The sequence below is a fragment of the Tauraco erythrolophus genome, chromosome 21 (assembly GCF_009769465.1).
Source record: "Tauraco erythrolophus isolate bTauEry1 chromosome 21, bTauEry1.pri, whole genome shotgun sequence".
In the NCBI taxonomy this organism is placed as follows: Eukaryota; Metazoa; Chordata; class Aves; order Musophagiformes; family Musophagidae; genus Tauraco; species Tauraco erythrolophus.
In genome coordinates, this window is record NC_141485.1 from 4835244 (window position 1) to 4849022 (window position 13779).

Here is a 13779-nt window from a genome sequence, read left to right on the forward strand (position 1 = left end):
TGATGGGATAAAAAAAAAACATCGCCAGAAGGAATGGGAATGAACGTCGGACACCGAGCGGAGAGGAGAAAGGGGAAATCCACTACCTCATTCCCCTCCAGCAAAACTCACGGAGTGGGGAGACAACTAAAGTACAAGAGGAGGAGAGAGTTTCAAGAACGAAGCTTGTTTTAAAAGAAAAATTCAAGGCGAGAACAGGACGTTTTGAGGAGTCCTCCTAAGAATTTTGGCACAAGTCACTGAATTTTTGGGGGGTTGTTGGTTTTTAAATCGTCAAATTCTCTGTCTGTACAAAAAAAAAAAAACAACTAACAACAAAGCTCAAACTGCCATCAGGAGCTGAGCGCTGTTCCATGGAGGAGGAGGAGGAGGAGGAGGAGGAGGAGGAGGAGGAGGGAGAGCAGAGCTGCAGCAGGACCACGGCTCTGCTCCCAACCAAACGCAGCCGCAAAAGCTGGAGGATGTGGTGGGTGCTTTTGTATTTTTGATGAAAAAAAAAAAAAAAGAGACAATGACCATTTGCATGCCTTTGGGAATGTTCTCCATGTCTGTTCCTATGAGCTCTTTTATCACTTTGGGCAGATCTCCGAGCTGGTTGAGCAGGATGTTGCTGCATGAGAACGCCAGGCTCCTCCTCGCCCCAATCCCTTGGTGGGGTTTTTAATGGAAGGAAAAATAATGCTTTCGCTGTGAACCCACACATTTCTCTCTCTGTGCACCCAAAGCGAGTTTAACACTCCTAGAGTTGAGAAAAGAGCCTGGTTAACCTGTAGCAGCAGTACCAAGGCACAGAGAGCCCGTTCCACCCACTTACACCTTTATGTCATGTCGTGTCCATCACACAAAAGCTTCCGCGTGACGCAGCCCCCGCTGCCGTCAGTGCTCACCTCCCCAACCCCCTTGGGCTTCGGCTTAGGGCCTTCCAGGAGATTTTTCAGAGGCATGGAGGAGTTTAAGATCCTGTCCCTGCACCTCTTGCACGCTCTTCTGCATCTCTGAAAATCTCCAGCATCCTTGGCACCGGCTGGCGTCAGTCCCACCAGTTGTATTATTTTTTAATATTTTATATTTAACCTAACAAGAAAATAGACTTTGCTCCTCCTGATCTGTCTATACTCCACGCCCCACCGCGTCTTCCACACCACGTGGTTCCCTCAGCCACTTCCCACAGGCTCCGATCCTGCCACGCTCCCTCCAGCCTTCATCCCCTCTTCTTCACCCTCCCCCTGCCCCTGCCGCGGGTTGTTCAGGGTTGGTCCTCCATCCGGCCACCCAGACTATGCAAAGTTTCATTGCCTGTTATTTTATCCAGGCTTTGTAGATGGCTTCTGGCCATATCCCTTGGCTCCGTATGAGCCGAGCCGCTCTGTTTTATCAAAACTTTGTGGGCACAAGTACCTGGGCAAGAGCTGCTGACAGCCTGGGACCTAGAGATACAGGCTGCGCCGAGAAATACGGTGCTTCAGGGCACTTCTGCTCCCTACCATCAACCTCCTAGGAAAAAACCCCAAACCTCAGGCCAAATCCAATGCTTCCGAGGGCTTGTCTACACGGAGAACATACCACACACTGTAAGAAGCTTCACGAGCTGGTAACTGCTCGGCACCAACTTCTCTGAGCAGGCAGGCATAGGGCTAGCACAGGGGAGGGTGCGCTCTAAATCCACGGTGTAGTTACTCTGCAGTAACTCATGGGCAAAGCCATGGGCATTGCTGTGAAAATCCTCTCGTCACCCGTTTGACTGCTCCTCTTTGCAGTGTTTTCTTTTGCTGGGCGTTGTTTGAATCGAGGGGGTAAGAAAGCCAAATCCCCTAGACACGCTGTTAACGTTTTTCTCTACATGGAAAGGGATTCCAGGGACTCACAGCAATAGCACATCACTACAGCACTTTCTTGGGCTCCATTCCCACCCACCCCTTTGCCAGCGCTTTGTTACACACTATTGGCTTCTAAAACGGACCGAATTTGCAACCTTTCTTTTGCAATTTGTTTGTTGTGAGCTTCAGCAAAGTGGGGCCACTGAGCACCGCTGGGTGTGAGCTCCCGCCCGCAGCCGCTGCTGGGTGCCCCTTGGCATCCGATCTCTTCTTCCTGAGCTGATTGGGAACCCTCCCTTGGGGAATCCAAACTCCCAACTGATGGTTGATGAAATCCCATCAAATCCTGCAAATATTTCCTTCTTTAACACTTTACCCGAAAGCTGCTTGCTGGGAAACGTATTATTTTTTCTGAGGTAAAGGCAGTGCTGCCTCTCCACACGTCTTCTGCCCTTTGCTCTTTGAGCTGCTGATGGCGAGAGCTGAGCAAGCTCCTCCTTGGGCAGGAAGAGCCAACATTCAGGGAAAACTGCCGTAATGAGTTATAGTGCGTGAGAGCGCCAAGTATTTATTAAGTAAGAATTTAAATGCTCTTTTATTGTTATATAAAGCCTTTAATGCAAAGTGCTTTACCACATTTAAAGGATTAAACCTTGCCACCCCCCCGAGGTGGGTTAGCATCACGCCGCTCTAATTGCACGGATGGCGAACTTGCTCAGAGTCACAAGCACTGTACGGCTCCAAAAAGAAACCCGTTTTTCCTTCTCCTCCTTGATAGAACCATGGATGAATACAGTCTTCTGTTGAACCCGATTTTTCCAAAGGGATCTAGGCAAACACACACTATGCTACAGACTGGGATACCTGCAGTTGTAGGAGTGAGGGGGGTTTGCAATGGTCCTTGCCAGGAGAAGCCCCAGGGTGGTGAAGCACAGAGCAGTAGAGGTACCAGAATTCTTCTGAATATAGGAGAAGGCAGAAGCTTTCCCCAAAAAAACCCATAGTGATGATTTATTGCATGAATCCAAACATGGTTCATGCTTCCTGCCTTAGCCTGTGTCATCGGGCTGCTGGGGCGACTCCTTCTTGTCTCACTATTAAGTATAATAAAAAAGAAACACTAAGATGCTTAAATTCCTTTCACTCTTAATCTTCTTTCTGATCAGATACGATTGCCCTGCTCTGCACTCTTCAATACAGCTTTTTGGTTCTTATCCTGCACTTAAATCCAGGGGAAAGCCTCTACAGTTACTCCTGACAAAATATTTTCTCTCCTTGTGACCTGGCTCTCCAGTGCTAGAGAAAGAAACCCCTCAGGGTTATCTGGAAAGTCTTTTCTCCCTGCTCTGCCCCGACTTCCCCGTATATTTTGCAGTCCAATATTTTGCAAAGGGTTTGCCACTTGCTCTCCCTGTCACACAGAGTTTTGCCCCAGCTCAGCTGCATAATTGGCTCTTTCGGGTGCATCAGCTCGTGTTTGCGAAGGAAGAGGTTGCTGAGCCCCCGAGCCTGGACGTACGCCCCACCTGCCATCGCGTTACGAGGGGCTAAATCACGGCAGAACTTCATCCCGAGGCCACCAGCAGGCATGGTGCCTCCTCAGCCCACATCTGGGGAACAGCAGCATCCCTCGTGATTTTTTTTTCTGATTTAGCATTCACCGAAGCACAAGCATCTCGCTTTCCACATCCAGGCACAACCACTCCTCTCCTTAACTTTATTTTTAGCATGCAGGAGAGCGATCACAAAAAGTATGTCAGGAAAAGACTTTCCCTCTCCATCTCCCCAAACAAGCCCTAGTACTTATGTCACAGCTCTTTGCCACCTGCTGCAGCCTCCTCTAAGCACGTCAGAGTCAAGTTTTCTGTGTTCACAACTATAACAGTCATGAAATCCTCAGGATTTGGCCAACTTTCACCCCCTAGTAAAGCAGGCAGTAAGGGAGAGGCGCGAGATCCAAGCGATGCGGTGGCAATCCAGCCTTACCTGACAGCGAAGTGGAGCTGGTAGGAGGATGAGATGGAGAAGGTGGGAAACGTCTCTAAATGGAAGTTGAAGTAGGAGTTACGATCGACAAGTGCGAGGTCCTGGTGGGATATAAATACCTGGTTTGCCTGCTGGAGAAAGAGTCTCTGAGCAGAGCATGTGGCTGATGGCACCTCCCTGGCATTGGTGTCCCCAGGCTCTTCTCCCCAGGGTTTGGGGGACAGGTGGGCTCTGTGGGTGGTGCAGAAGAGCCCTTGCTGGGTACAGCAATGTCAGAGTGAAGGCTTGGGCTGAAGGAGCGACGTGCTGCCGCGGAGCAGTCGGGCTCACTTGGTTTCATACCACCTTCTCGTGGGACGCAGCGACCGACGGTCAGATGAGGTCCAGCACCAGTTGGCTGCTCACAGCACCATGCTGGCTGGGACCTGCCCGGTGCCTGCAGGGGAGAGCCAGGGGATTGGAGCAGAAAGGGAGGAGAGAAAGCAACAACAGATTTGATTCCAGAGTTTGCTGTGTTAGCGATGAGTTTGCTTTTTCTGGTCGGTGTTTCTCTCCCTTCCAGTTTACCCGTCCCCTCCCCATCTTTGCGAGTTTAATGTGCTTTCCCCTCAGCATTTCTATCCCAACGCACGAGTCCCACCAGCTTTTCTCTCCCATCCTCTGCCTTTCCTCTGAGCTGGGACAGGTCGTGTTGGCGATGAGATGCCGTCAGGCTGAAAGGGGTTATGGAGACGTGGGCAACCTGCTCCTCCAAGGCTCTAACCTGGGCTGGCCGCGGACTCCAGCACGTCCCACTGCAGTAGTTGACCTTTCAAATACAGGCTTCTCTGTGTAGACAAGGCGAGCAGATTCTGCCTTTCAGATAAAATTAAAACTCCGTTTCCATTCAGCCTGAGCCCAGGGAGAGGCTGCAGGAACGCACCCGCTGGGCTGGTCCCATGACTTTGTTTTTTTTTTTCCTGATACCCCCAACCTCGCCCCATCACGTTGTTACTTACCACAGAGCCCCAGCCAGGGCTGCACAGTCAAGCTGAAATAATTTCAGATTTAGGGTCGATTTTCTTTCAGCGTACATCCTCTAATTTTGGCAAAGACAGATTTGGACTGCAGACTCTCATGCTTGGGCACAAGCCAGGGGGGTGGGGGGAAGCAGCCTTTTCAAAGTGGGAATATTTGTAAAGCATTTGCTGACACCAGTAGGTAGCAAAATTCAAACCTATAAATACCCATGTAGGAGAAGAAACATCAGAAAGGGAATATGTGCAGGATTCACCAAGGCAACCTTGGTACCACTTCGGAGCAGGTGCCCAGGAGACATCTGACCCAGTGTCAGATGGTGCCCAGGAGATGATCCTTCACGTGGAAGTGCAGGGTCCATCCCCCTCCCCGGCCCAACCACCATCCATGCACCAGCTCCCCCTGTTTGGAAGCCAAACTGGAAGAGCCGTGTTTCACACACAGCATGAACACATCAGGAATCGCAGCTGGGCGCTTCTCTTTGCTGATAGATGTTCCTTTTTCTGCAGGATGATATGGTATATCTTATATACTTTCTTTGTATTTCTTGGCATGAGAAAAAAAAAATTAAAATGTAACATGCATGGTCAAAGCTGAACTTGTTTCTTCTGTTTAAATGAGAAAAAAAACACCAGCCAAACTACTCATTTAACTATTGCTTCACACTCCAAGAGCAAGTAGATCAGCTTGTATTTTGGGTGCAGGGGGTTGCTTGTAAATACATATACGCGAAAGGCAGAGCAGAGAAAGGCGCAGGCAGATCAGCCCTGTGCTGCAGGGAGAGGGGGCACCAAGCTCCCAGGGAAGCACAGCTATCGTGGGGGGTCTCCAGCCGGCTGTGCCAGCGGGCACGCCTGCCCCAGGAAGCAGGAGAAACCCTCCTTGTTCCCAGCGCAGAGGGACGGGACGGGGAGCAGCCACTGGGAACCGCTCCTCGCTGCCGGCCCTGCCGGGCAGGTGAACCGGATAGTGCACAACCAAGTATGAGAGAATGAATCCCAAATCTGCTCAAAAATCAGAATTCCCGATCAAAACCCTAGATTTCAAGAATGCACAGCAATATTTGGTCTCCACTCAAAAGGCCTCAATGCAGGCTGCTCCCAGGAAACGAGCCCTTCTCAAAGTTTATTAGGCCAAGGCTTGACCATTCAGCCATTACCAGAAACATCAGTTTTAGCCTTTTCCCTGGGGGAGTTTTCCCAACCAGATGGGAAGGCTGTTGACTGTGTGTAACACACGCTTTGGGTCACCACCAGAGTTTATTCCTGCATAAGGGCACACCGGTCAGTCGAGGCTACTGATCTGTCCTGAAGATCAGTTGCACAACAGCTTCATCCAGCCGAGTCCCGACACCCTCCTCTGGCTGTGTGTCTCTGGCACCCCCTGGGAACAAACAGCAACGTGGCTTCCAACCCAGCAGAGCCTGGAGAGAAGACTTGCCAAGCCTGAGATGAATCAGTTCTCCTACCCAGCTCTCTCCTCTGCAGCAACACGCTCCAGCTGTCCTGACTTCGGCAGAAGACTCACCGGAGGTAACACAGTCCCGCAGCTTCCCGAGGACGACTCCTTCCCTCTCCCAGCAGAGCAGCACACAGGAGGCAGGCGCCAGCACCAGGGATCAAAACGGAGGCTTTCTGGCCCCAGAGCTGGTATCAGACACAGCGCTTTCACTTTCATCCATGTCTACGATGGAAAAAAGATAAATGTAAATTCTCCGCAATGTTGGCAGCCCGCAGCGTGATTCAGCAACAAACGTACTTAATGGCCCTGCCTGGAGCGCGTCCCGCTGGTGAGGTTCCCTCCGAGGCAGCGGTGGGTCACTCCCCACGGAAGCGGCCAGCGGCGTTACAGAGCGGTGAGCCCCCAGCACCGCCCCAGCAGCCCAGAGGTCCTGGGCAGGAGGGTGAGCAAAGCGCTCAAACCACCTCTGTGGTCCAAACCCCTTCGCCTCTGACGTGACACAGTAAAGCTCTGGTCTGCCTGTCGCTCTTGTAGGCAGTGTTATGATAACACCTCTTTTCCTTTCTCCAGGATGCAAGCTGTAGGGGTCTTTGGGTGGTGAAAAAAAAAAAATAGGAAAATCCCCCAGGTATTCAAAGCCAGAGACGATGCAGATTAATTGTTTGCAAACTCATGAAAAACAGATCTGTTATCCTCACGTGCATCTCAGGAAACCACCAAAGGAACAGTAATTAGTTCTTCTAGATCTGCTGCCACCCACAACTCAAAGTCCAGCCCCTGCAAGCCAAAGGTTGTCTCGATATTGGATCTGTCCCCGAGGCTCACTGTGGTTCAGCCGCACGGTGCTGGTACATCGCTGTCCAGACAGGTCCCAGTGAGACAGAGCAGCTCTGCAGCCTTGGACAGACCCCCAGGGAGCTCAGCCCTCTTGCTGATCCCGCAGCCCTTCTCTCACACCACATCACCCACCCCATACCTGTAGCTCACTAATGCATTTTTACAAATTAACCATATTCCTTCATCGTGTCCATTCCTCGTTGCTTTGAAAACTGCAAATCTAACGAGATGTGCTGGTTCTTACTCCTAAACACCCCCACTCGTAACACCAGCAATATTGATGTTCTTGATGTTGAGCTTCCCGTACCAGGGTATCAGCTGCTCAGTCTGTGCTCTGTCTTCAAGAGCCACCAGCCATGAATACTTACTCACAGCCACGCAGGTCCAAACTTACACCACGCTACAGCTACTCCTGCTTTGCACTAAGGCTGGGCTTTGCACGAAGCCTGTGTTACTCAGCAGCAGCAACCCCTTTGCTGCCTCTGCTCACCCAGACGTGCAAGAGGCATCACTGTCTGCACAAGGGCCTGTGGCAACACCAGGGTGAGCACAGGGGAGGTCCAAAGCGCCACCTTGATTTGTCCTGATGGAGAAACAAAACACAGATGTTTAGAAAATTCAGTGTAACTTTCAGATGCCACTATCCAGAAAAGGAAAGGAGGTTGTGGTTGGTGGTACCCATGCATAGCAAAACACTGGGGCAGAGTGGTCCTGGTGGGGAGAGCTTTCGAGGAACACATGTAATTTGCATCTCAGCACGTGATGTCTGAGGTTGCTTTAAGCCATCTTCAGCCATCTTTGTGTATTGCTTAAAGAATTCAGCAGGCAAGGCGGCTGAGCGGGGAAGAACAATGGTTTTGTCCTGGAGGAGGAGGATTTTACTCACGTAAAAACCACACCACGGAGAGATTCCACTTCAGTGGCGAGATTCCCCTCGGAGCATCCTGACCGTGTCACTGGAGCAGCTGGGCAGATGCAAGTTCCAGACTTCAAAGACGGAAGCTGATACCTTCTCCTCTGACTTTCCGCTAAAGAGATGGGAGAGCCAAGTGCTTTTGCCTCCTGTTTTATTAATACGCTGCTCTGATGGGCTCATGTATTATAGATACGCAAAGGAACAGCAAGAGGTTTACATCCAATTTCCATGTTGCATATGTTTCCTGCTAAACACTATAGGCTCTCTCTGTTCACCTCTTAATGCTTGTCTTCAGTAATCAGTTTGCACGAGCTTTGGGGGTCAAGCAAAGAACAAAAAGTTGGTCACCAGTTCTTCAACTGGTTTCCATGACTTTGCTCCAGAAAGGAGCTACGATTTAAAAGCACAGGGAAAATGTTTCCATTTTCTCATTTTCTCTCTCATTCCCACCACCGGCTGCTGTTGAAGAAAGCCGCGTGCAGCTAAGGGTTTCCTCGGGCACCCTCAAAGCCGTGCACAGCCCCTTGGCAAGTCATTTGCGAGGCGATGGAGCTGCAGCCCTGGGCTGCCGCAGCCACGCGGGCAGCAGCACCGCGCGGTCGCGCCGGGAGAGCTCAGGGCTGCAGGACCGCAGCAGCCAGACCTCGGCATGAGCCGCCCACGCACGGACGTGCCTGGCTCCGGTACAGCTCGCTTCGGTCCGCAGAGAAACAAGGGGCTCACAGCTCAACACCGGCCAGAAAAAATAATAGATGGCACCCCTAACTTCTCTCTACGCACAGAACAGGTTCTTAGCTGTAGAAAGAAAAAATAATAATAATAAAAAAAAAAATCAAGGTGTATGGTGAACGTCTTCTCCAAAATTTGAAGTTCATCAAACGCACTCCTGGTAGGCTCCAGAAAAAGAGCAGAGAAAAACTGAATTTGACTTTGTGAGGGTGCTGAAAGCCTCTATCTTCCTGCTTTCCTACCCAGACCAGCCTTCCCCTTATGGACGAAGGCTTTTCTGCAGCACGACTCTGCGCGTTGCCTCTGGTTCAAAGCTGTCGCTGCTCCCCTGCCAAGGCAGTCAGAGGGACACAGCCACGGCTCCCACATCTGCAGAGCCAGACATTTATCAGGACTCTGGCTGATCCTACATCACACAAGGCAGACGTTTCTATGACATTGAGACTAATTTTTTTAATCAGACAAGACACATTTGCTAAACTTTGTAGAAGGACCGGTGGTTAGGATTTATACAACTGGAAAGAGGAGAGCCTGGCTTGGACAGGTGAGGATGAATTGCACCAGCAGATCAGGGCACTGCTCTAAACGAGGACCTTTCCTTTACATTGGTTACTGCTGGATCCTTCCAAAGATGAAAACTCCCATCGTGCAATCTCCAGAGTACCTAAAATAGAGTAATGGGGATTTCTCCATGAGCTAAGCTACCTAGTTTATGTGCTAAAAAAAAAGAACCCAAAAAACAACAACAAAAAAAGAGACGACTGATGGCCCTCATTGTTTCCAGCTTAGCTGTGATGTTAGATGCTATTCTTGCTCAAGAGCTGCTGAAGCTTCTGAAGCTTGCAAAGTTGTTTGCTTTAATAGCACACAGCGTGAAACAAAGCAAAGACAGGAAGTCTTCCCAGTGAAATGCCTCCTACTGCTGAGCTCGCTGTATCTCCTCGCCTCTTGGAAAAGTTTAATTACAGGCTGCAGATTCTAAAGCGTTTTCTTCCAATTATTTGGTCTCAGGTCCAATGTCATAAAACCTGTATTTTATACTCCTTCCCAGCAAGGACTGATGCAAACGGATCACTTCATCAATTCCAGTTGGGCAGAAAAACAGGACAGCACCTCACCCACGGCACTGCAACTCCTTTCCAGGCTGAAAAGCCAGCCCAGGTACACAGCAAAGCGCAATGAAACTAAAGGAGCCTTGATAAGACCTGCTATCTTGAAAGCTCTAAAGCGATGCTCTATTTTTACCTTGCTTTTTGATTGCAAAACGTACAGCAGGTATAAGCTGAAGTGTCTCCAAAAATGAGTTAACAGCTGCGGAACAGGCTCTTCCTCCCCTGCCCGGGAAAGGCCCGTCCCAGCCTCTCCTGCCGAGAGCTCCCGGAGCGCAGCCGGCCCAGCACCCGCCTCCGAAGGGCACAAGCAGCACCACGCCTGCAGAAGGGACTTGGCTGCTGAGTTAAAGAATGTCTTTTTCTGAGGAAGCGTAGGAGAAGTTCATTCCTCGGGGATGTAGCTGTGTCTGTGGTCAGACCCGAGGAGGCTGCTGGTGGAGGAGGACGGCCAACATCTGTCCAACACGGCAAAGCACACCGCGATGCTCTGCCAGCAAAGACACAGCTGCCTCCAGCAACCTCAGATTCTCAAAGGCCAAAACAGATACATGAACCTGAAGGGATGAGAACCACCTGAACACTGAAATCCCCACGGCAGCATCCCTCGCATCCCTCCCCCTCTCCCCTCCCAGAGGCACTGCGGCACAACTTGCACCGAAGTATCCCTGAAGCATTACAAGAATTGATCATCCCCCAAGTATTTGTTGTTTTTTTTTTTTTTTTTTAAAAAAAAACCTTAACCTAAGCCAGAGTGTAGGCTTGAAAATTATTTATATTTCCTGAGATGTATGGAAACTCAGGAAGAGGTGGCCAGCGGATCCCTCAGTCCCACTGTAAGGTACAGACACAACTGCTGGTACCCGAATACAAAGCCCTATTTATTTCGGGAGGGCAGACACACCAGTGAGGGGCTGTGCTGGAGCCTGAGAGCCCTCCCGCCTCCCGCCTCCTTCTAAGCTGTATTTCTTTACATAAGCAGCGCACGCTTTTATAGACCTGACTCACAAACCTCCCCACCTCGGTAATATTTTAAAGTAAATTTAGCTCTGGTGATACACGCCTGACCTAGAGGGAACTCCATTTATAGCACAGCAGGGAAATATCCACGTGTGCCCCATTGTGCACTTGGCCTCTCTACTCTGGGTACTCCTCTTGCACCGAGGAGAGAGGCTGACGGAGCCCGAGTGTGCGTTCAGCCTCCCCCTACACGGGAAGGCGGGGGACACTCATGGGCTCTGCCACTCGTTCGGCACCGTGACACAGGTACCTGCCAGTCTCCGGCGGTGACAAGGTCCTTGCACAGTCCAGTTACCCTTTAATAAACAATCACTGTGTGTTGATAGCCAGACCTGCCAGGGACGCTCCATCAGCACTTTCACGGCTACTCACAGTTTCTTTTTACACCTGCAATATTCCTGAGCATCCTGCAGAGTTTTAAGAAAAGCTTCCCTTAAAAAACCCCGATGTTTCAGCAGCATTTCACCCTGAAAAAAGCCAGCTCAGCACAGGTCTGAAGCCAGATGACACACACAGGCACACGTGCCAGCAAACATCTGCAGAAGGTTTCCACTACACAGCTGCCAACTCGACAGGACTTTGCCACCTGCCATGAGGAGCTTCTAATTCTTTTCAGAGCACCTTTAGAAAGACAAAAGATGAAGAATATTGTCCCCGCTTCCAAGCACCTTGCATCAGACAGATGGGTGTGGGCAAGGAAGATAAGAAAAGAAACCACACAACATCTGAAGGGACTGAAGCCCACCTGCCCACAGCATCTGCGGAAGAGCGCGCTGCGCTCGTGCACCGAAGCAGCTATCGGTGAATTTTCAGCTGTTGCTCTAGGTGTGGTTTCGATCAATAAGCTTCGAGTTGTTGGGGACAGCCTTTCTGGACTTCAAAGGAAGGACAGATTTTTAAAAGAAATGGAAATTATGAGACCAAAAATAAATTTGTGTGTTTGAAATATCCAGTTGAAGCCAAACACCTAGGAAGCAAAGGAGGAGAACGTGACAGGCAGCGCAGCGAGCGGACAAAAAGGTAAAGTAACACAAGCGACCTTAACCTGACACAATCACGGGAGACCTCTCAAAAATCACAACACTGAGTGACAGAGGATTCACAGGGCCCGAAAGTCAAAAGAAAACCAGAAAAAAAAAAAAAATCCCCAACCAGAGAACTGCAAATGCCGTTTCAAAGGCAGAGGGGGTCTGATTAGGGCCAGACTTCTGCTTTACAGGCAGCGCTATCAAAACTGGGTTAGCAAAGCCTCAGGGTCCCATTAAGAACAAAGAGCAAGGAGGGCTGCCACGACAGGGAGGGATGGAGCAGCCGCACACGCGCTTCTAATGGCCTCCAACAGCTTGCAAAGACGAGGAAGATGAAGGCACCAGCAGGCTCCGAGCGTTTAATGAGCACAGCCCAGATGCTAAGGCACAATCACGGGCAGCACAGCTTTTGTACCTGAAGACCCCCGTTTTGGATGAAGGATTGGCATTCAGAAAGTGCAAATACCTGCTGTAAATATTGAGATTTTCTATCAAAACATTCAAAAAAAATCAAGTCCACACAGCAGTATGTCTCCCACGTTCAGTGAAACGCATAACACAAAGACACTCCTGTCTCTCCCTATGAATTTCTAATGGCTCGGCTCCCTTTCAGCAGGAAATCTGCTCGTGGAATTGCACCAGGACTAAAGGAGGAGCACGGCTCATCCATAATGCACGAACACCCACTGCGCCTGGGCTGTCAGGCAGGACAGCGGTTTTCAATATGAACAACAGTATTCTGGGAGGCGGATGGTTAAAAATATATATCTTACGGCCGTGCCACTATGAATTATTGACTGTACAGGGAGTTGGAAAAAAGGATTCAGCTCCATTAATAATTTATTTTCTAATCCAAAAGAAGATGGAATTTTATGCACCACTTATTACCACCGCCGCAACTGGAAAAACTTAACTGCACTTCCCACCATCTGAAACGAGAATTGCCTTTCCATTTTCGAAACGGTTTTTGAACTTTCTTCTCTAACTTGAAACACACAGTTAAAGCCTTCCCTTGAGAAAGCATCTGGTCATTCCTGAATATTTAGTAGGCACATTGATACAGAAATCTCCTTCTACTTTAAAGCAGCACTACAGACACAGCATGACAGCTCCGAAATGAAGAGAACTACCGCTCTTCACTCCCAGCCTCACGCAAACAGACAGGTATCATGCTGCCAGGCAGATTTTCTCATTTGAGAAAATAAAATCTGAGTGGCACCAAAAGATTTAGCACCAATTGCAAAACCACCAGATACAGAGGCGTCCTTCCAGCACGATGCTGCCTGGTTTGAACACCTAAGGGTGGAGGCAGCCCAGACCGCAGCGGTGCAAGAGAACGACAGGGTAGGAGAGAACTCCACCAAGAGAGATTATAAATTGCTTGTACCATGTTCAAAGTATCAGCTTATTTTTGGTGTTTGTGTTGTGATTGGAAAAGGGGGGAAAAAAAAAGGTAACAAACTACTGAGAAATGTATTAAAAAAGCAGGAGGCATTTTACGCTGAGCAGGCTCTTCAAATCAACCTCAGCTTTGGTGTGCATTTGGGAATTAAATGTTTTATACTATGGATATATAGAAAACTTTTTAAAGCTTACCTCTGAGGAGAACCATCCTTGTTCCATCTGTCAAAGCACAGCAGGAAAAAAGTCATTACTGCATTCAGACCCTTCCAATGCGGATGCTTGAAACAGAAGGAGAGAAGGGGAGTCCAGGTCTGCACCTGCAGGCAGGAGGAATGCATCCTGCCAAAGCGTGCACTTCGGGTCAGGAAATGCTCCATAACATTTGGTATTTGGTACAAAAATGCACGACAAATTAATGTGTCTGTTCAGTGACAATCCCAAACCAGAGAGATGCA